General features: G+C 37.3%; 1 protein-coding gene across 9 annotated transcripts in view; it reads left to right on the top strand.

The window, feature by feature from the left end:
* The window catches only part of LOC124180065 (transient receptor potential-gamma protein), a 110,507-nt gene that overhangs the window by 19,050 nt on the left and 65,847 nt on the right, over window positions 1-25,610 (top strand). The gene's annotated exons all lie outside the window — the stretch shown is intronic.

Genomic DNA, 25,610 nt, shown 5'->3' with positions numbered 1-25,610 from the left:
ATTAAATCGAATAATCCAGCGAATCAATAAAACAGGATTGGAATGTGAGTATCTGGCGATAACTCGGGATGTCTGATCGTGAGACTCGGGACACGTCATGATGAATGCTGTCTTGGTGCGAGATTGGCTGGCGCCCTGATCAATTGTTCCAGTTATTTAACCGTTAGTCAGAACGTTGCTACACCCTCAATCCACTTTACCAGACTATTGTGGGAATTGAATGGGGGATAAGGATGTTGGAGAGTGCAAATTGAAATAAATTGCGTCCGTGCTCCTCGACCTCTGCTATGCATTGCTTTAGGGAAAAGAACAACAAAAATACAACAATAGTCTTATTAACATGAAACAAGAAGAAGTTCAATGCGATAACAAAAAAAAGTAGGATGCACGATCGTGAGTTTTGTGAGAATCCTACAGCGAAAATGACTCAAACCTTCTCCTAATTTTTACAGTGATCCAAATTCTATCAACGTAACGTTGAATAATTACTTCGACATTGGTCGACTTACCTACAACAATTTGAAACTCGTCAACTTCGTCGTCGGCCTGTATGGTAGAGTGAGGAGTACACAACGTCGCATGTGTCACCCTACTTTGCAAATGCGCATCAGGGGATACGTTGAACTTGGGTAACATGCTTGCCTCTTCCACATAACCTACCTACATTTAGTTTATACTTGCGCCAGCTCCCATATTAATAGAGGTGCATGTACATGGAAGTAAGGCAGACAATGGGCCGGGCGCAAAAGCTTCTAATTCATTAGACTTGGTTAATTATTCCTCCAGCTTCCGACGTCTCCTACCAGAACTCGCGTTGCTTTACATGCAATAATTGCAATAATTGCAATAATTATTACCACAATGCCTAACTTACCATGCGTTGTTACGCGAAATTCGTTATGTTCGTGGTGGAAAATATTCTCGTTTGGAGTTTCCGTCACCTTTTCTCAGGTACAAAAGGGACGCGTCACTGAAGCTATAAATATTCTCTAAATACTTGGAACCTCAACCACGTAATGAATCGGAATATACGTGTACAAGAATGAATCGTTATTTACAATTAATGTATCAAGTAGCTTGATTTATTTGCAAAATCATCAGATGGACCGGTAACAGCTCGTATTTTGCTAAATACCACGAATTGTAAACGAACCGGTAATTATGTTAAGAAATATTCTGGTGGAATGGTAAAATAAAAAGGTTAAAACAGGGAAAATTCAAAACGAGTTAACCTAACAAAAAAATACAACAAAATTGTTCACATCTATGGATCATTTGAGCTTTGAATTCAGCATTTGCGAAATCTTACCACTTATCTCGTTCCGGAGATGTTTTGCAAAATCGAAAAATTCTGTAAATTATTCCATGACTTACACGACATCCCCTTATAACTTCATACCCTTGTCTGCGGTGCGAAATTGACTGAAACCAAAGAGACTGTTTCGTTTACTTGAAGGAGAGACTTCGGTTAGATTTTGAAAATCGTTGTCAAAATTCGTATAAAGTAAATTCTTTCAAAGATTTTTAGATTATGGTATTATATACCTTGTAACAAAGTTTCAACCATGTGCGATAAAAGTTTACGCGCAAGAAATTTATCGCAGCGGTGGGCAGATTTTTTTTCGACACGTTCCTTACGCATACATTTTCATTGCGGGAGTCTTGAAACTTTTCTTTAATGCATATAACACCAAAACCTAAAAATTGGCGGAAGGATTTCTTTACACGACTTTATTTTTAATCCTGTAAGCATTAAAAAATTAATTTTATCCAAAATTTCACCAAAATCCCTCATTAATGGGGATAGCTCTGATTTGAACCATCATGATTTTGAAGTTATTTCGGGGCTTGGAATAATACTTCAAACGTTTTATTCGCCACAAATAACAAGGACATTGCGTTGCAGCGCGTGATTCGGAAATGTCTCGTATCTTTTTCTGTCTCATCTGCCACATCAGCGGCTTCGTCTTACCCATATCTTTCCATTGGTGCTAGTTCCTTCGTTATCAGTCTCCGATCCAAGCTAAACGACACAAAGCAAACCTCTCATTACACATCATTATTTCTTACCATGATGGACGTGTGTCGCAGTTCAAGTGAAAAGAGGATCGTCCACACAGAAAAGTGCTGCTAAATTTTCTCAGCTCAACTCATTTGCTTCTAGATAACTATGTAAATAAACTTGTCAAACTGTGATCAAAATCATTATATGCACCCTGAGAGTATGTATATATCGTTTGCTATCTACACTCTCAGATGACACAATCAGCTGTTCAAGAAATGCTTTAATATTTCGTGATAGTTACAGTTGTGTGATTCTCAAGAACTTTAGTGTCCACACCGTCGGCTATAAGTGACGCTATTTTACTCTAATTTTTTTTTCCTCCTCCAAGATTTTCCCGGCATCCCGTAGATCGCTTGCAAACAGGAATAAAGGGTATGCTTTGCACTGGCAAATCGCTGGAACAACTTGCAGACAGTCTTAAAAGGGAGGCCAAACGTGAGAGTCAGAAGCTTTTTTAACACGGAAAGAGCTTTACATTATACATGTACATTGTATACACATACGGCTTGGCTCGAGACGAGTGAAATAAAAATTCATCGCAAGCACGTTATTCCAAATTCATCCAACCGAATTTGGGTGCAAGAAACACAAACGTGCGATGGACGCTAAGGTTGTCATCCGTCATCAGTGGCTCGCACCGAGATTGGGGAATATTTATAGGATGATGATTATTTGTACGTGAGTTGGAAAAAAATCAAATTCAGATGAAAAAATAACACACACGTGATGTTCGTTGTCCGAACGTAAATAATCGACTGGATGTGAAGTTCTAAAATTTCCGCGGAAATTGAGACACGGTTATTGCAAACTCAACTTTTTACATTTAAATATAGAGTTCTTAGATTTTTTTTTCCGTGACAAGTGAAAAGATTCTTCCGATGAAATAGTATCTCATCGACTCTATTTACATTCTCCAAACTCCAGTAGTATAATAATTTTGTTCCAGTGATATCTTTCGCTAAGCTGTGTGACTGATAAGGAAATTTATAAGCATGCAAATCGTTCAGAAATCGAAAGATTACTGCGCAAATCGACTGTCGATACAATTCGCTAGATCGTGCGTGATAGTAATATTATGCTACTATTTCATTGTTACGAGTTATTAAGTTATAAGTACGTTAGTCGACTCTGAACGAATATATACTGAAAATGAGAAAAATACATTTCTTAGACTCCAGTGAATATTTGATTTAAAAGAACTTAACTCGACCTCAAGAAACTGATGATTTTTACTTTCATAGAGCAGCAAATAATTTCATTGAACTGAGAATATTTTTATTGATTTTCTTTCTTTATCATAAAATAAATGGTGTATATCAAAAATTATTTCTTTCTTTTATTAATTGAACAAAAATAGGTTACACTCTGAAGTAATGAAGAAATTCTTTGAGTAGAGTAAATTTTTTCGTCAACATAAATAAAAATTAGTAATTCTATCGAATCGTAGAATTCGTACCGACTACCAACTATTTTCGATTTAGTTTGCGATTCCCGAAAACCATGCAAAAATTAACTCAACGATGCGAACGAAGGAACGAATGAAACGAATAGGTGAGTCGGTTGAAAATCGAAATGGTTGGAAAACGCGTGTATAATTAGCGGTGGCAATGAAACAGACTACGGCGGCTATACGGTTTTATAAACCCGATAAGCTAAACAGAAGAGAGACGTAAACACCTATCGCAGAGACGAACGAGACGACGGAGCCAGACTTTACTCGACGAATATAAAAAAGGAAACGAGAAAAAGAAAATGGAAAAGAAAATGACACACATTCGAGTCTTAAAAATTTCAAGCTCCTGGAATTGATCCGGCGGAATGGGCGTTGATTAAGGTTGTAACAAAAATGTACAGCAAAATGAAGAAGTTAAAAAATTGGTAACAAAAAAGTTCAAAAGAATTCAACTGCAGTCAATAAAGTGAAACTTGAAATAATAAAATAGTACAAATCTTTGCAGCTTGTGACAGAAATGAATCGAAAATCATATAATTTTCAATTGGTTTTTACATACATTGTTAGCAGTAATTATAGAGCACTTACATAAATAAAACAGTTTTCTTTCTTTGTGTGCAAAATAAGCCTGCGGTTTCTCCAATGTTTGTTTCATTTATCATTTATCATTTCAGTTTCACTCTGAAAACTAGATTCTTCCTATCTCTTTGCTAAATTAATTCCCGTAGCAATTCTCCAAGCGCGATACGGAAGATGTATTAGCTACTTGCAAATTCGATTGACCAATGGATGAACGAAATCGTGTGTTATCTAAAAGCCGTTTGTGAGAGACGATTAAGTTTGAAATACGTGCCTAATCGTCTCTTATTGAAGAAACTGTTCAGCGTGGGCAATTCCGTCAAATTGGATAAGAATTGACCTCGTATTTTTTTTTTTAAATGATTGAAACAGTTTCTTACCGGTGGAAATTTCAAGCAGAATCTTAGTAAACGGTAGAAAGACTAATTTTATGAGGTATCGTCTCTTTGCTTATTGTTAGAAATAAAAAGTTTTGTGTTCGTTTTACTTATCGAATATTTATATTATTCCTAATTAAATGACTAGACGTTATTTATTTACGTTTCCTGCTTGCGCGACAATAAATTTATGTTAAATCCTCATTTAACTAAAAAAGTACAGTAAACCGAACAAACCGATTTTGCGTTGCAATTACCAAAAAAAAAAAATGATCGACAATAGCGAAAAATGGTACGCGTACCTCGGTTTTCTTAATTCCAACAATGTTCGAACAGTATTTTTTAACCATACCTGTTTTACTGAATTTTTCCAGTAACAGTAACAAATGAAATTTTTCTCAGTGCTTTCGATTCGTCGTTTAATTGCCCATGTATACACGTAAAAAAGGACAATGCGAGAGGGAAAACGGTGAGTCTTCTAGTTTCATCGGCATTAACCAAGACTAGCTATTTGGCCATGGATCTGCCGGTGGTGTGCGTTGGATTCAGCGAAGACGCCCAATTTCTTTGAAGGCAGATGGGCGCGGGATCGCGCATCATCAAAAACGTTGACCTCGCCATGTGATTTACTGGCTAAACAAAGTGACAGCATGTTCCTCGGTGCAGAACCGAGGTTGGCCCTTCTTGAAACGCTATTTAGATCTACACACTACGTTTAGTACGTGCGCATGTACCGTGTTATAAACTACTTTAAACTCGGGTTTTCTTGGCTTCGTTTACTCAGATCTGAACGACCAGTGCTCTACGCTAACTGACGATGAGAAAAATATTTCTTGAACTCCGAATCTTTGATTCAATGAAACAATTTACTTGTGTTAGACTCGAAACAACAATTTGTTTACCATTTAGACTCGATGGAATTATTCATCGTTTCTCGATCGCAAGACATTATTTTCTGCATTAATTGGTGGACCTAATTAAGAATTCTAATCCTTTGAATCAAGTAAAGTGTTTTCAGGGCAAATGAAGACAAACCGTTATATTTAATCAAAGATTACTGGTTTAAGCAACGAACGTGTACGTACATGAGAGATTTGCGTGAAAATGGTGGAACCAATCACAGCTGGAGTCAGTCGGGGTGTCTGGACTCTGATTGAAGGGTCTTTAATCGTTCCTGTGACTAAAAAAATTTTTAATTTCAGTAAGCTTCCCTAATGGTCTGTATTAACTTTGACCCGCGCTTGTGCAACATATTTTTACCTCCAAAAATATCAAATTACGTACAACGTTCAAGGTTGGAACATGGATAACGATGAGTAAGCATGACAAAAGGATTTTGTCAAGCAAATAGATCCTCCAAATCAATCATTTTGACGAGAAGAAATAATTGCCCGAGCAAGTCGGAACGAAATTCGATTATATTCTTCCATGGCTGCAGTTGAATCAGTGAGTAAGTTTTCAACAAAGCAGAAACACACGTGGGCGTCAATTTTTCTTTCGGCAGCCTGTTTACATTATGAAAACCTCTTAGCTTCTGGATTCGAAGACGTAGCTTTAGTCGCTGAAGGTCTGTGATTGCAAGCGGAATAACGTCCGCGATTTTTCTCAATCTCGGATTCGAATTAAATACGCATCTCTTGGGATCGAAAAAAGCTTACGTGCCCTGATGGACAAACTTTGCCGATCGCGCGTTACATCGAACTAGTGAAAATATTGTGCAATACTTGTTCAAACATGGTCAGAACACTGCGAAACAAAACGTCCTGCTACGACTTCCAATTTGCTTTCATCGTGTTCTCTTTTAGCTGATATGCACATCAGCACAAGCGTGATGGTCGAAGGTTTGTCCAAACCTTAACAATTCCATGTTATTTCTTAGAATTTTTGGAAGATTAATATTCTGAACAGCGATTCTTCGATCATCGATTCGTAAAAGTTAAAACGTTTACTGTGTTTCGTGAGTTACTTAAACTTGCAACAAATCGTACTCGGATTATTTAATTATTGTGCATTGGCATGCACTCTTCAGACTTGTGTAATTTAAAATTTTCACACATGGTAAAGTTTTGTACTGTCTTGCTAAAAAATACGTCTAGTTTCACGTAGATGTTGCATTTGAATTGTCGAAAACGTTGAAAAAGTTACGTGAGAAGTTTATATTATCTTGCTGAAGGCGAAAAAGAAATAGAAAAAGAAAACGCCAGTCAAGACTTTGACCAATCACTTGATCAATGTAAGTATAAGATCTCTACTCCATCTCTATGAAAATGTGAAATTAACTTTCAGCTGGCACTTTAATCTGGAATAACATTGCTGACACCTTGGAGTTATGCACCGAAACAATTTAATACTTTGAATTGAATTTTTTTTTTTTTTGTTATTCACTCGAGTGTTTTTCGCAAGATAAACAAGGTCGTAACAATAATTCTTGATTTTAAGGTGGTTACAAATTTTTCGAAAGGCAGAACCTTTCAAGTTACGAAAATGTCGACTTAAAACTCACAAAAATTTTATCTGAAAAAGAGAATCCATGTCCTGTCCGAAGGTCGAATTCCCGTTAACCTTAATCGACTGTACATATTTTCGTTATTTTTTCTATTTCAGTTTTCCTTCATCTGCGAATTACTCGTAATTAATTCTTCGTAATTAAGTCTGAGGATGAAAAGGGCCCCCGAATCGGGCCGAAATTTTACTACGAAATATATTCTGATACGATGCTCGGAATCCTTTCTTTCTTAAGAAAAAAAAAAAGAAAAGAATAATCGCTCCAATTATAAGCATAGTTTAATTAGCCACATAATATTTAGTAAGCCTTCTCACGTCAGCTCTACATTGGATATTTTAGCAGCATTTTAACGACCAGAATAACCCGGACCACACGGTTTATCCGTTATGTAGGAAGCCCGAGATCTTCGAATTTTTTCTGAAGCTATAAAGTAGATAATAAATCAAGCGAGGTTAACTAAGAAACTAAGAGGTATAGGGAACGCACTTGGACATTTTTTTTCATACTATTCATCACAGAAATTCCGGAATTTTTTTAGTGAACCTGATCAATGCATCGTCATTTATATCTAGGCAATGATTTGTGTTAGATTCAGGTTCAGATGGAATATGATAGACGTGAAGAATGTAATTTGGATCAGCGTTTTTTTCATAAAATTTTCCCAGCCTTCGGTTGTCAATTTATGTTGAATCGTAACATTTTGTGTTTATGATTACAGATCCCCATTTACTTGTTTCTGATTGTTTTTGACAGTTCGATTTTAACTACCGCCATTTCCCAAGTTAATTCGACGACATATCTATTTCTGAAAACCAGATTTTGCCGGGTCGCGTAATTTCCATAAAAATCTCCGGCCGATCTTAGTTGTCACATGTTTAAAAAGTAAAAATTGTTTCAGAGATTTGATCACAAATTCGAAATGAAAATTTTAAGCATACCAATTTACAAGAGCTATATTTACTTAACGACGAATCAAATCACAACATATATCAAATTGGCATTAATTTTTTTTCAATCAATTGTTTGAATTTTATGTTAATTTATTCAATGGCTAATTTCCTCTTCTCCGATCGGGCATCTTGGAACGCGACAAAAAATTTCTCTAAACAACGTTTGCATCTTCTTTTCTGTCAGAATAAGGGACGAAAACATTGTTCTGGACTGTTCAGATGTTTGTTATAGTGCTACTGCAAACGGTTTGGAATGTTTGTTTTCGTAAAAATGCCTAGATTCAAATGCCATTTATAAATGCTTTATACGTATCTTGTGTAAACAAAAATACCAACGCGTTTGAATCCCGGCAATCAATTTCAAAGCAGGCCGAATATTCATCACGCGACTCAACGCTAGTGCTAATACATATGTATCGTATACATGCAGTAAAAGAGTGATTAAAAATATGGGAAAATGTAAACACCTGCACCCAAAAAAAAGTTATCAAACTAAACAAATCATTTTTTTTTTGACTTTCAGTTCGATTGAATTAAACAATTTCCCGATTCCAGCAACTATGCATCAGTTGAAACAACAATTGCAGGCATCAATTCGATTGTTTCACATTTTTAGTTATATATATTTAAGAGAAATTAATTCGTTTTTCATGGGATTAAGCTACTATTTTTCGAATCGAGAAGTTCGCATTCGTATAAAAGTTACATCTTTACGATTTCCTACAAAACATACCATTTCTTCATTTCAGCGTAGAACACACTCGTTTTGAGATTTGTTTGTTCGAAATTGTACGTAGAATGGCGCTCTTGTTCCTTTTTTTAGAAAGAAGATGTCCAGGCTCAGATTTTAATCGATATAAGTGACGCCCCGCAATTAACGATTCACGCGAAGTAAAATTTTGTCGACTTCGATCAATGTTATAATTTTGTCAGAATCCATTTCTTAAGAAACATCCAAGGCCGCAGAAAAGAAAGACGATTTGAATTCACCGTTTCGGAGATACGCGAAAAAATCTAGAGTCCTGTATTTTTCAACCAACGTCTCACCCTAAAAAGTAACTTCAAGAACGTTTCATATACTTCCAAGTCCTTTCTACTTGACAATTTTTTGTATAACCCAGCAAATTTAACATTTCGTGGTTTAATAAGATATTGTTCGGAAAAGGATGTTTACTTACAAAGTGTCGCTCTAATTGGCGCTTCGCAAGGTTTTATTCCACCGTCAGAAAACGATCTTGGACATCACACCTGGATCGATTGACTAATCGACAGATGAGGACGTCGTTAGTCATTTTACGATTACGGAGCATGATGGGGTAATCCGTATCAGGGATGAATAAAAGCCGGCTATCGGATATCGTGGGGCGAGACATTAATCATCCGATGGGAAGTAAGGCAGCGGATGCTTCCGCAGCTGCATTATTCGTTGAATTGAAAGGGAGTTATGCTCGGCTCAGAAATTGCAATGAAATCTTGGCAGTGGGCCAAGACATCGTCTCGTGGTCGTTGGAGGTTCTGCGTAACACTGACGGCACATGCCACGCTTCGATTCAAATTATATGCAAATTTGCCTATATGCGTTCGGTTCTAATTTTAGTCGAGAGCTCAGCTTTATGGCCATGGCAAAAGTGGAACAAATTTGTCCGAGTGATAAATATTGAAGTTAGCCTCGGACTTTTGGTAGGCCAAAATTTTTTTTGTCCGATCCAGATAGTCTGCACGGTTCGTTGATGAACTCCAAAACCCGCTCCGAACAGATGTTCAAAAGCTTTTCGACGGCATAATACCACCGATATTATTCAAACTGACGACTGTTTGATCTTTCCACCCACAAATCAGTTGTTTACGGTTCTTTCGGATTTCTTCAGCACTTAAATGTTGATTTCATTATCTTAGTCGCGTTGAAGCTCTAGAAACACACGCGTGTTTATTAGAAACCCGAAACTTCGATAGCAGGTATAATGGATTTAATGTATTTGTTTTTACACCCCTACGTTTAGCGGTTTATTGGACAGGGTTCTTGGGACAAGCTTCGGTTCGCGTGTGCTTCTTACATTCCGTTGCCCGGGGTTAGGGATCTTCTACATTGAGACTCGATTATTGTAAATCTAATTCAGATCATGCGTGTTGTAGTCCGAAAATGTACGAAAGTCAGCCACATGATCTCTAATTTAAACCCCACCCAAGCAGAGATTTCATATGTTAATTGTACATTCATTCAAACAGATATAGGCAACTAAGATCTCGTTTGAATGTAACATTACGTTTAAAATCTTTACGAATGTGTCATTCACCCAAATTATTGTGAAATGTATTCAAACAAAGATGTACCAAAAATCTGTACGTACTTACATGTATTATTCTCTGTATTCAATAGATTTAAAATAATTATAAAAAGGCGGTTTTTTTTTCGGATCAACCGTTCGATACGAAGCTTAACTCTACTTTCATTCCGCTTAATGAACTGAAGTTTGTCGAACGATAAGCTCGACATTAATCCTGGAATTTGAATGGAATCCAACTGTCGGCAGACCTTCACACGTTCAAAAATTATGTCAATTATCTGTTATTCCATTACTTCAATCTAATTACATGCGGGGTTACGTCATACCGTGACAATTTCCCATTAACGTGGTAGTGATAAATTCGCACGTCACTATTTCAAATCACACCAAATCACCAAAATAGATACTTATATCGGAGCGAATATCATTTTTACCGATCACTGGTCACAATGTTTCACTTATCTTGATATATTATGGCTCAATTAACGCTAAAACGACTGCTTCGCTTTTCTTGCCCTTAATCGTCTGATAATGGACGCAGGGACGCAAACGACCTCCACTCCTTATCTAACAATGGTTTCTTCGAGGAATAATGGAGCTAGGTTATTTGTGAAGATCTTTGCTTTTCAATAAGGAAGAGAACGGTGAGCGTTACAGTCAAGTTTGTCAATGGTGAGTTCGTAAAAAAATTCTTTAAACGAACGAACGTGACGAATAAGTGCAGAATCTTGCCAAGTTTGAAACCCTGTCAGGGAGTCGTTTGTCCCCCTGTCAGTCGTTCTAGAGTGAATCCTCATCTGACTAAACGATTCTTCGATCAGAGCATACCTCGATAAGTAGGCACTGACTATCCAAGGTAACGCGGTTATCGTCACATCAAGTTTCACAGGGTGATAGTACACTTGGGTTACCGAACACGGATTGCTAAGTGCTCACGCTTCATCTCAACATGTTCTAGCCATTATCCTAGGTGTTAACCTATGAGATGATTTACTGCAGGATCAGTTCCGGGAATACAATACGTTCATTTGACAGGAAGTAAGTCATCTTTTTACTAAGCGTGAGGTGATCGTTACAAAAAATCATCGAGGAAAGTGTAGTTACGTAATGCAATCAGAACGTTTTTCCATTGCGTTCTAAATAATTTGCTGAAGCAAAGTCGAGTCGAATAAAACACGCTTACGTTCTCATCTTACTCCGTGCACTTGAAACTAATTGCAATCGGTTTATTCGTCGGGTTCACATGCGAGATTTCCACTAAAGCCACTTTGATCTACGTCTCTACTGGGTACCGATCACGGTTACTATGGATCGCCGGATCTTGACTCAGAGATATCAGTTCAGACGATTTACGATAAATTTGCTCCAGATTCCTGAGCAGAAGTCTGTGCTTTTGATGGCTTTGAGGTAGCAAATGTTGCGCCTGAATCCAACGCTTGCGCTCCGGATACTGTGCTCGAGGTTTTTACTTTCGTTTCGAAGTCTGTTATCGCTGATTGAATGAAGCAACGTGGCTTGCTGGCGGCACTTTGAAAATCTACTGCCAAAATCGTGCCGCTGAATTATCGAAGTTATTCGTACCAACTATCATCAATTATAACGAGACTTTTGAATTCATGTTTGAGTTGAGGGGGTATCGCTGAGTAGAAATTTAACAAAATCGATCTTCAGTTTTTCGATTTTATTTTACTTTAGACCTTTCCAAGTACGTTTGTTCAAATCGTATAGTGATACACATGATATTAGCTGAGTCATCGAAGTTATAAAAAATCACGGTCGGGAGACGGCTGCGCGTTCCTGCTGAGAAAGAACCGTCTCTGTTAACATAACAAAGAAACACTATCTGAAGAAAATCAATTTGTGAGAGAGAGAGAGAGGATTGAGTCATTTATGGATTCGGGTCACCTGATTAACCAGTAAGTGTCAATAATTTCATTTAAACCTGATCAAACGGTACGAAATCTTTGAATGCGGATTTCTCAAACTTATTACGTTTTTCAAATCGGCAACGAGGATATCTCGATGAAAAATCGACCGATTGACCTCAGATTTAGTATGCACATTCAGTAAAATTTTTTTCAACGTTCACAGAAAAATTGAGTCAAAAAAACTTCTTTTTTTTTTTTTTGTACGTAATATTTAAATCGTAGAAGGAGCGAAAACATAGGAAGATCGTTAATAATCAAAGATTAGCATAACGCCATTGGGCTGAAAGAAGAAGAAAAATTTGACCTGAATCTGGCATCCACCATTTCAAGACTCATCCACATTGGGAATTGGAGATTTTTTTTTTCTCGCACTATTGTATAACATACAAAATTATACGGTTATACTTTCTTTTCTTCGACAAAATTTGTACGCATCTTAAAAGGATCCATGAATATGCGTTAAACAATTCAAGAAAAAAAAAACTTGATTAGTTTCAAATTTTTTCTATTCGAAAAACTGACTCCAAAACAGCAGTTTATACGGCAATTCTACTAAATCTTAGTAACCCAATTTTTGCTAAGTAAGGATAAAAAAAAAAATTGCAAATTCAACTGAAGAAAGTTCGGGTTTGTAAAATTATACAAAAGTGGCTTGTTCTTCCTCTTTTTTTTTCATGCCAAAATTGTACCGCTTGTGTATCAGTACTCGTTTCGATACTTGTCAGTGGGTTATGTATAAAACTGCTGAAACGAAGTTTGAATGACTGATACGTTTTCTACGCGAGGCACAAGATCCATCAATTATAATCTCAGATATTTTTTGCGTTATTTTCGCATACGTAACGTGTTGCCTAATACTTGAATACACTTAACCTTTTTTGTTGTACCTCTCTGACGCGCAACGTTAATCAAAATATCGTCAATGTAGACATCAGACTTGAATGGACGTGTGCTTGTGCATTCCAAAATTTTGGGCCATTGTTCGGTAAATAGAATGTTCGGGCAAGGCAAGTCGTGATTCGAATAACGGAGGGTCCGGATGACGGAGGTTCTACTGTAAATCCAAAGAATCCCGTGTCAGCTTCGGTAAAGCCTTTGAAATTTATGAATTGTATTTACGCTGCCTTATCTTCTGAAATCAAAATTTTTCAAACGTCTGACAAACAATGACATTTTTGAGTAGCGTTGGTCTGAATAGGGCTTAACATTTGTACTCTAACGTTCCTTTTCATAATGCTTTACAGCTTTCAAGTTCTTGTTCGTTTTTTCTTACTTTTTTGAAGCTAAGGTACTATCGCAAGAGGCGTAGCATACAACTATGACGGTATTCAACTTATAGTTAATAATTTTGTTCAATCAATCAAATGCTTCAAATTCTGAATTTTGAAGTCGGATAAAATTCCTTAAAAATTTGAAATTCTATGATATTTGGTGTAATCGCATAATATGTATTGGATTCTCTGAAGTTTCGCGAAATATTCGAATAACTCCGTGATTCACGATGTTTAGTAGACACGATGAAATCTCATAAATCTCTCAAAGTCCAATCAATTTTCATGAAATCTATTGAAGGATTAAAATCTGGTGTGTTACATGAATATATAATATACACGTCAAAGTTTGAATCGCATGTTTGAAATAATTTTTTTTGTACTTTCAAAACATTAACCAGCAATTTAAAAGTCATGCCACGAAAATATATCCCATTCGATCCAATCGGTGAACGTAACCATGCATATGCTACACCTTCAATACAGGCTCTAAGAAAAGGTTTTTCCATCATGTAAAGTGTTTCGGTGGAAAAATCTCGAATCTTTGTTCCGCAGCTATCCGTCGAGTATCTCTTTCATTCTTTTCCACCAAGTTGTACGGGATAAAATATAGAGCCCGTTCAGGCGTTATTTATACGAAAAAATGGTGAGTCGGTTGAAGCACCGTGGGTATCATAATACTTTTTTCCGTATCCAAACTTTCAAAAGGTTCAATTTGATACACAAATTTTCGACGGTAAGAAATCGGGATGATCTCTCGAAAAAATCGTATTAAAGTTAGTAACGTTATCGTAACGATTCGTGCCGAGGAAGAACCGTTATTTCGAGATTTCCGAATTGTCTGAAATTCAGTAAACCGTAAAAAAACAAAACACACTCGTATTTCAATATATTTTAGTTCCTTCAAAACCTATACTATATTTGCATTTGGCGTCACATGCTATAGTTGATTGCAGGATATTCATCAGGCTTGACCGACGTCTTATTCTAATTGGTGCGAATGGATTATGGAGTGTAGTAATACGTCCACGTCTGTGGCCGACGGGCATTATTATGACGGAATTGCCTAGATGTCCTAGTTAACAGTCTGACTGGTATCTGGCGGGCAGGAGGGAATTCGGAGGTCATATATCTGATTATCATCTGTGATTGCCATCTCAAGAACGGTCCTGCATCATCCTGAATCGAGGCGCATCAGTCTCAGATATCGATCACGAGTCAAATAACGGTATTTTGCTGCACGATTAGTCTTTGCAAACTCAAGTACCTTTTACTTTCGAAGAGTTTGCACTCCTCTGATTAAAAATGATGCCGGAATTTCATAAATATTTTGCTCAATAGTCTTCGTATAGCATAAGTTTATTGTTCAAATATCAAGATGAAAAAATTAAATTTGAAACTTGTTCTATACAATCGTAGAAGCTTCTTTTCCGTTGAAATATTATGCGGAATTTTGAAAATTACGTAACTTACAAATGAGCTCTCGAATTTTGTTCGAATTATCACGTTCAAATAACGATAAAATCTAACGAGCGGGACACGTTTTTGGAGGTAAAAAAATTACGTCACGTTACAGAATCCCCTAATTATAAATTGATTACTTTTTCATGAGAAATCACATCCCAATAATTTTTTAACTGGGGACATTCGCAGTGCAGATCCGCTAATTACAAATTTGTGCAGTTTATCGTCATATTTCTTTTGTAGATTATCCATTTATCTACACAGGTATGGTAATTATTATACTGACGTGTATTGGTTACGATTATACGTAAATCTGCACGTACAGTTGTAAATAAGACTCGATTTGGAGAGCGCTTTTTAATTTTGCGCAAGCATGTTTCAGGCAAATTATGTTGTACCAGAGGGGTTCAAGCCCTCTGGGGTTACAAATCAAAATGGTAAATCAGAATTTTGGAAGCGATGCCTGAGGTCAATCAAGTTTAATTTAATTCGAGCGTTGCCTAACTGAAAAAACTTCACGCCCACGTATTTTAATTTAAAAATTCAGGTCATCAATACACTCAGAGTGATTCTATTATTGTATTATTTTTCTAGTGACGAAAATTATAGCGAATCATGAGCGATTCGTTCAGAAACGAACTTTTCATTAGGATTTTATCTCACGTCTCTAAAAACATTTAAACATACCACTCAACACAATTCCGTATACTTTGTCTCATTGGAATTCTTCTCGTAGCAGGTACAGAGATTAGAATCCTAACACGGCATCTTTTCCCGTGTAATATCCCGGACGTGATATAATCCATGTATCTTCGGTGTGTACATACGTAATTTAAAATTCCGTTCACTGGAACGGGGAAAACCGTTTTCTTTCTGAATTTAAATAACCTGGCAAGTGAAATATTGCTCCCGGCAATAGCTTCAGCTAAGGGTGGGTATAGGATGGTTTTCCGCGAAGGGCTTTACGGGCTCGAACGAAGAGACGCAGTTTAATCATTCACGTATTTCTTCAAACTTCCACCGCTTTTTTTCACGACGACAAGTTTCTTCCGTACATTTGCATCCTTCTACTTATTCCCAAATGAGGGCAAAAAGGATTTTTTTATCGCTAGAACTAGATCAACGATAATGTGAACAATTGCCTCGAGGAAACAAATGAAATATTTCATAAAACGATTCGTAAAATGAAAAAGACAAACGCAAAACTACGTAAAATTCTCACGCGAATCCTCAGAAACGTACAAAATTTTTCAAAACTTCGTGACATTTGCAAAAAGGTTACGTGGTCATGATTCTCGACATTCCCCAAGAATTTATGAAATTTTAAGGAATTCTCATAAGACCGCAGTGCGAAAACTTTGTCAACTCCATAAAAGTTTTCGAAACAGCATGAAATGCCCGAAGGAATCTCTGCCACGAATTGCCTGAATCCGATCTGATGCGATCTTTCGAGTTGATCTGATGAATGTTTTATCGCGAGAGGAATTTTTTGTCCACACAGTGAAAAATACTTGGCACTCAATAGTTCCAGAAGTGAGGTGCATTAATGGACGCCTTTGGCCGTCGAAGTATTGGAATTACAGGTAACCTGATTCTAAGGAACTCAATGCTCATCTACAATAACGGTCAACGATATTTGAATTACAGTTTCCAAAATCGAGATTATAAGTTATTCATATAGTACACGGACATTGCAATATCATGTATAAAATACTGTTTTTCTTTTACTTCGTATCACGTATGAATGGCAACGGGTTAAACATAAGCAACGCACATGTGAGCTGATTTTTATACTTTTTCTAATAGTCGACTGTTTCTCAGAAAGAACGAATATGGACCTTCTCCATGACATTTTTCTATACTTCTAAGATAGTCAGCGTCATTTCAGTATATTGTGGTCGCGTTTTCCTGGAACCAATCGAAACTTTTCATTTGTCTCATCTTTGGAAATTTTACTTTTTATTTATGTCTGGTAAAAAGTGATAAGAAATCAGGGTAATATTTCCTTTCTCTAAAGACTAGAGAAGGAACGTCACGGCGGCACGTTGTTTAAGTCATCTCTGTTTATCTTAGAGAGATTACCGACTGCTTTATTCGACTGTACTCAAAACTTGTGAAGCCACAGTTGTCCCCCACAATCCCAAGAGTCACAGTTAATTATCCATCCAGGATATCCTGGTAACATCAATTAGAACGTCATCCTCGTTATCTCGAATCCCGAACCGAAACATGTATTGAATTAAAATTCTAACATAATCGGCGGAAAGCAGTTAATTTTCAATTGTTTCCATTTTTATTTGAGTTTGAATTGAAAAGCATCCAAGGTGTCACTGACAGTACTTAAGTCGACGTATGATAACTTACGCTCAATAACACAGTGCGTAAAATTGAGTTATTCGAAATTGCGCATGCGCCAAAGAAAGTTCTATTGTGTAAAATAGAATATTTCCGTTGCTACGTTACGTTATTTTTTCATTCTGTTTCAAGAGAGGGCATTTTTTACGCACGTTCCACAGTCTTCGAAAATCGAACTTTCCAAGCACATATTGGAAAGAAATTTTACTACGAAGTTAGACTGCTTTCTTGGGCATGAATCGGTTGAATTATTTATGAAAAGAAAAAAAGAAAAACCCTATTCCAGCTAAACAGTTTATCGAACGTCTTCGAGAGTGTTCCATCTAAAGTGGTGCACTTTGCGGCGGTTGTTTCGTCGAGTTTTTTTTCAGATGACCGCAGTCACGCACATTGGTTACGATGTAAAGATTTTTTCCCGGGTAAAAAGCAGCCTGTTTTTTTTTTGTTTTTTTTTTAATGTATTTAAAAAATTTGCTAACTCTATAAACGTGCCTAAAATGGGGGAGGGGGGGGGGGGGCAAGAACGTATCGATTACAACGACAGCTTTGTTCCCTTTGTCGGAGTCGTTATTCTCGTTATAATATTCAGCAGGCATTCGAATTTAAAAACATAAATTTTAAGTACGAAGTTCGAATTATTCGTCGTAATATTGAGATTTATATGGTAGCATTACAATTTTTCAAAGTCAAAGACGTATCGTTTGATCGATTTCAACGAATTATTGTTCATTTTCACGGTTAATTATGGTTGTTATCCACATAACTGTATATATGACGAATGTCAATAAGCAAAGGAACGTAAAAATGTGAAAATATGAGGATCGCCCCTAAAAGATAACGTTCCAAATTATGAGATTTGAAAAGTTATATCTGCCGGATTACTACCTTCCTGCTGAACACCGTCTTGAGATTCGTAATCAAATATCCTTATCTCCATGCAGCCAACGTTTCGTTGTTGTTCTAACGCTTGATGAGCTATTAAGAACGAAGTAAGTTCTACCGCTTTTTGTATAAATTTTCACGACATATTCGGGTATCAAAGTCGCTTTTGCAGTTTCAGAAAACGAGCCTCATTTATTATTCGCGTGGTCGTTGCCTCGGCACAAAAGCACAACGAACAATATAAATAAAAATAATAAAAGAACAGGCATGAAAAAAGTGTCAGCTTGGTTTACCCTCCGCTCAGCGCCTACATCCAGCGCGTTTTGCTCCACGTTGGGGTGGAACGTCTACTGATTTATCGCACCGCGATATAATCCCTCCCCCCCTTGCCCCTCCGGGCCGCTGTTAACCTATTTTTCGACCTGCTGTATCTATTGTAATACCGACTGTTAACCTTACAGACAATTTTTCGCCGCAGCCGCTGACCGATACGAAAAATCTGATCGTGAGTCGAATTCCAATCCTGGTCGGTGAAAGGGGATAAAATGAGATGAAACGAGGCTTGATTTACGCGGTGGACGAAGCCGACCAATTTGCATCGCCAGCTGACCCCGATAAATTTTAAAAGCCCCTTCCTCCGATAACGCTTTTATCTTTATTACATTATAACGCTTTTCACGATACTGTGAAATTCCCTCAGCTTGTGACTGAGGAGATTTTTTTGTCACATCTTTTTCGCAGCCTCCGTGGGATTAATCGTTCATCGGTTTGCGTGTACGCTAGATATTGCCGGGGTTGTAGGATTTGAAAAAAAATCATATGGTTTCATAAGCTTTCACAAAACTTCGAATGATTTCACGGGATTTCAAAGAATTCCAGAATATCTCCCGGAAGTTCATAAAATTTCATGAGTGGTGTACACCTGATTTCGAGGGCGGTTAACCTCTTGGTATCCTCAACTTATACTGGTTGCCAAATCTGAGCTACCGTAATGGCTGGTCGTCTGTAGCAATTACACAATGCCAAGGGAGTATTTTCACCTACACACATTATTATGATATCGATATAAACAGAACTTGTGGATAAATGGATATTAGATGGTGCGAATTCTCAAATTTGCACGTTTACTTCGAGTCGGGAAAATGACTTATCGAGGTTATATATCACCAGTATAATCCGACAGCTTCGTGGCCCCCATCCGTTTTGATACATTGCAAATCTTCGCGATTCGTGTGTTGTGAAGAAAAATTCCGATATAGGCAAGAAGATGGTTTTTGCTCTCCCTTAACAGAGAATATCACATGGAGACAATATGACAATATATCTGCCCAGTATTAACTCGGGTAGTGATATTTTCCTAACGAAAAGACGAATTCTACTAACAAAAAACCATAACAGAATATACCAACCTTGCCACCATCGCCTGAATCGGATAAGAGCTTATTTCCACAGTTATAATTCATCTGAAAATACGTGGAGGTCTCGTTATTTGCTGCTGGGTCGGAGTATTACGTCACTGATGCGACGGTTTCGCATTTTTTGCTTGCGGAAAATCCGTAGATTCGTATGATCGTAACATTGTTGGATGAAGATGATGTAAAAATAACAACTGAACCAAAAATGACCTTCATCGAGAACGAGGGGAAAAAATATTTCTTCCTATGAAAATAGCCAAGACTTCAACAGCTCGTGAATATTAATTTAAATATTTATTTTCTCAAGCGGTTGAACCAGCAAACAAATAGCTTATGAACCTTTTCTATGGCTAAACAAATCTTCGAATGCCTGCCGTTTCAGCATGGGGGGTAAAAATTCAAATCGAATGGGTTTGTTCTAAAGACACGTGCTCAAGGTGTGGATTTAACCAGCTGGATACCCTTCAAAGACTTTTCAGGATTAAACTCGTATGGCGTGATGAAACAAATTTTTTCTGGCATTCAACAATTCACAGCCTATCCGATGGAATGACGCTTAATGTAGAAGTCCATCAAAATGTTTAATATAACCTGCTTCCTTTGTCGATAAGATGGTAAGAAAAAGCTGGTAACAAGCGCCGTTCTACAATACCCAAATTGTTTAATGGTAAAACGACATTCAATTTTATTGCTCCGTTCAAGAGTAACTCGAATATCTGTAATCACTGTAATTCACTCAAGTACACCGTTGTCTTGGATCTAGCTTCAACCTATCAATAACCGTTCCTTAAATCGAGAGACAAAACAATCTGTATATATGAACAAGTAAGGTAATTTTGCATTTCTGCTGAACCCTGTTTCGCAAACATAAATTTCTGTACGCTCCAAAATTGCAGATTTTTTCATATCTTGTTTATAATTCATGCACTATGGGAGTGAGGAAAAAAGTTTCAATAACAAAATTATCGTACTTTTTACCTACTATAATTTCATTTGCAATGAAAAATTACATATTATTCATTCCCAAAATAATTTTTCTATTGCCTATCAAGGAGGGTTTTTGTTCAATTGGTGTGTGACTTGGTAGGTGTCTAGAGTATGGAGAATGAGTTGACACGTGATTTTTGGTTTAATTGGTAACACATTAGAATTCAGGGATGAAAACTATCCTGAAATTTCGATTAAATATTCAAAATAAAAAGAATTTATCCCCGGGCGGGGCAAAGCATTCTTGAAAATAACAGGTTTTCAAGTAATCTTTACTCAAACTAAATATTACTTGCAATTATGGTTAAATCAACCGAATAAGATCGTTATTTCATCTTAAGAATTACTTTCCAGAAGTAAGACGTACGTGTAATAGAAGCAGAAGCCACGATCATTCCGCATGTTGGTAGTATTTCTTTTTCCATCGCAGGAAAACTTTGTGTACAAAATCCATTCCACCCGCATTCAATGAATATAATATTTCTAAACAGCGTCTCCCAGCAACGCCGATAAACTGCTTTCTTTCGAATTTCGAATACTGGCACTTTCAAAGCGTCGTCTTCACGCTCTGAGGCACGATAAAGTGAATAAACGGGTGTGTATGAATCGAACGAGTTGTTGAAAAAATGCTTTCAATTTACGGAACATATAAGTTCGTACATTAGCAGCGGGGAATTTGATGATGGAAAGCCTCGCCGAGTTTAAAAAAGAATTGCGAAATTCGACTGCTCGAGAGGAGAAATAGCCGCAGGAATCAGTGATGTAAATTCGTTAGTAGCACGGCCCGAGTCTGCCGCACGGTTCTGTTTTCCTAGATAATACACCCCGACTCTTGTTCCATTCAACCGCTGGGAAAATATTATCTCTCAAGGGTACAACCGGAGAGGGTTCAACGAGCAACGGGCTGCTAACTTCAGGCCTCGAGTCAATAAGTTTCCCTGGCAGGTTCTCACTTCACGCTGCAGGGTTCGTAACGGGGTACTTCTGACGTTCAATTTGAACAGCGTGTCGGTAAAATTTCGGAACTCCGAAACATCTGAGGTATAAAATTCGGTATTTGTAAATATTCTCGAGTGTTCGACGGTTTTCAGCCAAACTGATTTTCTCAAACGGTCGTAAAGTCTACGTACTCAGAATCTACTCGTGCCGAAATATTTTCTAAACAATGTCATCGGATAGTTTAAGACAATCAAACATTCGAACAGTCTTCCGTTACAATTAAATATGGTCGCCCACGCTTGTATAATATTATCATATACCTTTCGATTGACTCGATTATTTGGAATCACTCATCGAACATTTTAATTTTAGAACCCTTGTAGCTCACATTCCCAGAGTTGTAATAAAAAAATGATCGAAGCGCAAATTTCCCGTCGGTTCACAACGTTTTTGGATGATGTAGGGAACATCTTGTAACTATTCCAGATTAGCTTCTTCACGTCAAAGTAAGCCTTTTCAGTTTAACGACGCGTACTTTGCTTCTGTCAAATTTTTAGTGTATATACTCTTCATCGAACGCCAAAAACTGAACAAGGCACGTGTACAAATGCTAACATTGGTATGTCTTAATTGGAGCATCACTAGCTCCACAATATTTTTTCCCGCAACCTCACGTGTACACATTTTATTTTTGGCTCTAAAACAGATGGCGCTATACTTCAAACTATTTTGGTTAAAATGAAGTCATGCGGCTGTACACAAGTTAGGTAAACAACATTTTTACTGTAACGCATTTGTTGTTTTCAGTGCAGCTCATTCGACTGTGATATCACTCAATTCAATTTCCACTGATGGGATAGTTTATTTTTATCTCAAGGTGACGTAGGCCTGCAATATTATGCTTCATTAATGTTCACCGTGTGCATAAAAGAAATCAGCGTCGAAGTAGGAGTAATGCCGGAAACCTTACCGATGCCGAATCGTAATCGTGACGCGAGTGATAAAAATAAATCAATTTCCTGATCTATCTATGGATATGTGAAGCGCAGCATCGTTCCGCGTGTTGTGCACGTATCTATGCAAATCGCAGTTTAATTATTGCTTACTTCATTCTCTGAAAATACTATAACGAAAAGTGGAAAAAGTGCTTCATTTTATTGGTATCAAAAAAGATTGGGCACATCCTTTCTCCCCGAGGTCCAGGAACGGTGCATCAAACTTTTAAGGGTCTGAAAGAGTTAAGCAATGGAAGAGAACTTAAATGCGGAAACACTTTCACGGGAACAAAAAATGAACAAGTCAATTCTATTTAGGTACATTATTCACCTATCTAACAATAAGACGCGGTATAAGCGTGTAATTAGTACCGAAATGAGGTTTATTTTTAATCAAATTACCATAATATAATTTGACACTTTCGATCTCACGGATTATTTTGTTCGTCAAAGCGATTATTGATCGGCTAGCAATGAGGACTGTTTGAATGGTGCGCATTTGTTGAAGAGATTGAAATTCTTTTCTATCTCGGCCTTCGTAGTATTGCGTGACTATTTGTTGAGAGTTTTCAGCGATTCAAATTAAGGTAAATGAAGTTAGGACGCGCCCTTGTGGTACTTAACCCTCGAAATATCACCCCATTGGTACGTGATCCGACTGTAAGGAATGCGAATTTCACTCGAATCTAATAAATTTAACTCAATTGTTGGATTTACGATTTTATTTCGTAAAATATTATTCTCTCAGGCGAAATCTGTACACGTTAGCCTGCAAGAACGGCTATTTGATTAATCAGCCCCTTTTGTTTCGACTGGAATATAAGCTTTTCAGTCTAATTAACATTATTAGATTCTACAGATTGTTCAATTGAATGAGAAAATGATGTATTATTGAATCCTCGTTTCGGAATGATGGCCGCACGCAATCAAAATTTGTCTGAAAGATTTGCACGGTCTCTTTTGTGTCGAAAATTAAAAATTATAATGCGACTATACCGAAAATGTGGGAAACACGAACCATAAAAATTTCCACACTGATACATTTTTGTCAGCTTCAGAGAAGGCCGTGTAAGGAAAGTGAGCGAGTGTGTGAGATAGAGATAGAGAGACAGAGAGAGAATTATTCGCCCCAAAATAAGTCCCCTCAGGCGGTATATGGGACATAATTATGAACATAAAATGTCAACAGGTATAGACTGAAAGAAAATCAGCAACAAAATTAAAACTAACGTTGACAAAGAATAACAAAGAGGTGATAAAAATAGATAAAAGTGAGTAAAACTAAAATTAGCAATAAATATAGCTAAAATAGATAAGTTAAAAAATAAAAGAATTAGTTAAGAGATAAATAAATAAATAAATAAATAAATAGGTATGGGTTCAGTAAGCTATTCCTTGAATCAGCTGAGGCAACTTTTTCGTCCCTAAAATTTCTTATTCATTCATGCTACATATTACAGACTTTTTGCTTTCACGTTGTTTCACTCCATTCCTACTCTCGAATCGAATTATTAGTGAATAACAGTCACGGGTCGTGGATGAGTGATGTGGGTATTCGATGAGTCGACCACGCGATTTGTTATCCGTTGTGTTTGTCGACTCGTTGAATTTATCTTGATTCCATTAGTTATCTATATTTAGCCCCCCATGTAGACTGTTGCTATTCAAGGCTACCGTAAACTCGTATAACAAATGCATTGGTATAACCTCAATACAGCTACGTAATTAAACGAGAGAGAAATTAACCAGCTGTTTCATAATTGTTTGGTTCGGTATCGCGTGACAGTGGGACAAAAAGAATTAGAGAATGAGAAGTAAGGACCGAAATCCTAATAAGATCATTGTTGCAGTATACAATTCTTTGGGGCGGCTGATGAGATCTATTCTTCAGGTTGACGGAAAGGTTTCACTTATCGGCGGCTGAGAAAATACCGTAAACAGGTGTTGCGATATTGAAGGCTTAACAAAATCCACGGCAATTGAAATTCTAAAAAAATCCGTCAATTTCAAATTGTCAAGCGCACCGCAATATCATAGATGAAGAAATATAACGCAATTTGAGCACAGCCGTCGAATGCTAGGCAGAGGCCGGAGATAAAATTTTCGACAAAGGAAGGTAGGTAGCATGAATGATTCATGAGTGAGCGCTGCGTATTCGCGCTCAACTAACCTTGCTTCACATCGGTATATTCCACAGGCATGGCATACCGTCAAATCCACGGCCAACGAGCACTATTCATCAAATGTTCAAATATCAAAAAATCCGAAGCCTTTCCGGTCGGGCACGGCGATAACGCGTCGTAGCTTGACTTGCGTTGAATTTGCAACAAAGGTGTTCGTATCTTCGCTTACAATTTCAATTTCAATTTTCTTACGACTCGACGGAGAAGCAGGCTGAAAAAAAGTGCGAAGCTTCGGAATTCCTACATCGACAGTCGATTATTCAGTTACGTTGGGGTTGCTTTTATTCAAAGTCAGTCTTCGTTTAGATTTTCATCCCATTGGAATAAATGAAGACATTGTTGCTGACGATAACCTCAACTGTTTCGATCGGTGACATGTTTTCTGGTGCCTACGATATCTCAAAAACATCTCGATCATTTGCTTAAAATTTGGAGACAGTATCTTTGAACAGTTTATCCTCTTTGGCACGACGGCATATTTTTATTTTTATTTATTCCCTTAAAAAAATGGCGATCGTTTCAAGTGTCACGGGGTAGATGACGACAAGTAATCACGACAAGTGGCAATCGATGACCGCATCCGCACCTAGGGGTGATCGCATTACGGTCTATTTTGGGTTCGTAACCCAAGGACTAGGCGCAAGTACGAATGACGAGGGGAGACGAAAGAAAGTGACATCGAGGAAGTTGAATGATTGATTGTAGAATTGATTTGTTGTAAAGGATATGAAGATTACAGAGAGAAGATGTTGGAGGAGAAATCGTTCTTAGGATGGAAAAGGCAAGATTTCATTTTGGTTGCGGGACGAGAGCTGAATTGACATGTTGGCCGAATGGAAGATGAGTTGAGAGTGAGTGTATCAGAGGAAGGGTGCAAGTGATTGACTAGTTGGGATTCAACTTTTGCCGTCTGCAACTAGCAGTGAAAAGAGCAACACACCGACTCGGTGTGGGAACTGAAGCAGGAAGGTGACGA

The sequence above is a fragment of the Neodiprion fabricii genome, chromosome 4 (assembly GCF_021155785.1).
Source record: "Neodiprion fabricii isolate iyNeoFabr1 chromosome 4, iyNeoFabr1.1, whole genome shotgun sequence".
Classification (NCBI taxonomy): Eukaryota; Metazoa; Arthropoda; class Insecta; order Hymenoptera; family Diprionidae; genus Neodiprion; species Neodiprion fabricii.
Note: the sequence above shows the minus strand (reverse complement) of the source record. Positions and strands in the feature narration are given on the sequence as shown.